Here is a 1,284-nt window from a genome sequence, read left to right as displayed (position 1 = left end):
ATGTCTGATCAACCTGGCTTGTCTTCAGCTAGTATCCTGTTGGTCTATTTAGCCAGAATCCTCCTTATCCCTGATGCTTCCTCTTAGTCATGTTCCATCCACTGACCCCCATGCTGCTTCTTGGCTATAAATTTCCACTTGTCCATCCTGTATTTGGACTTGAGTCCAACTCTCTCCCCAACTGCAAGACTCTGTTGCAGTGGTCTCTATGCCTAGCTTGATGGTCCTGAATAAAGTCTTTCTTACCATGCTTTAACAAGTATCATTGACTAATTTTTTTCTTTAACACACCTCAGTGATATTTCTGCCAAAAATCCATAACTTGAATCTAATTGAAAACGCCAGACATACTCAAATTGTGGAACTTCCTACAAAATAACTAGACTGTCCTCTTCAAAAATGTCAAGGTCTAGAAAGATAAAGAAAGACTGAGGAACTGTTTCAGACCAAAGGAGACTTAACTGGATAACTAAATGCAGTGCATAGTCTTGGATTGGATCCTGCGGGGAAGGGGAGAAGCTGTAAAGATTATTGGAACAGTTGTTAAAATTTAAATAGGAGGCTAGAACATGGATGAGCCTGGAGAAAATTATGTTAAGTGAAATGACCCAGGTGCAGAAAGAGAAATACTGCATGTCCTCACTCATAACTGGGGGCTTGAATCCATAAATAAGCAATAAAGAGAGAGAAAGAAAGAAACAACAATCATAATAATATGCTGAAATTTTAGAAGAAGAGAAAAGAATTCTTACTAGAGGTGGAAAAGGGGAGGGACGGGGAAGGGGGAAGGCTACGAGAAATTGGTTATTGGACACAAAGAATGATTACATATTGTAATGATGAATAAGCCAACTATCCTGATCTGACCATCACACGTTGTACACAACTATTGAAATTCTACTTTGTACCCCACATATATGTATAATAAATTATCTTAAAAACAAATGAACAAGAGGCTGAACAGCTAGCATGGTTGGTTAGAGCACAGACTTATAACACCAACATCATGGGTTTGGATCCCCGTACTGGCCACCTGCCAAAAAAAAAAAAAAAATTGAATAGGGACTGCATTGTATTGTATTGATGTTACATTTCCTAATTTTCATAATTACATTGTGGTTATATAAGGAAATGTCCTTGTTCTTTTTAGGAAATACACATTGAAGTATTTAGGGATAAAGGGGTGAAATAGCTTCAAATTACTCTAAAATGGTTCAGGAAAAAAAATTGTGCGTGTGTGTGCGTGTGTGTGTTTGTGAAGGGGGGGGGGGGGGGGGGGGGAGA

The sequence above is a fragment of the Galeopterus variegatus genome, unplaced genomic scaffold (assembly GCF_000696425.1).
Source record: "Galeopterus variegatus unplaced genomic scaffold, G_variegatus-3.0.2 Scaffold4932, whole genome shotgun sequence".
Classification (NCBI taxonomy): domain Eukaryota; kingdom Metazoa; phylum Chordata; class Mammalia; order Dermoptera; family Cynocephalidae; genus Galeopterus; species Galeopterus variegatus.
The sequence above is the reverse complement of the archived record's forward strand: the minus strand, read 5'-3'. Positions refer to the sequence as shown.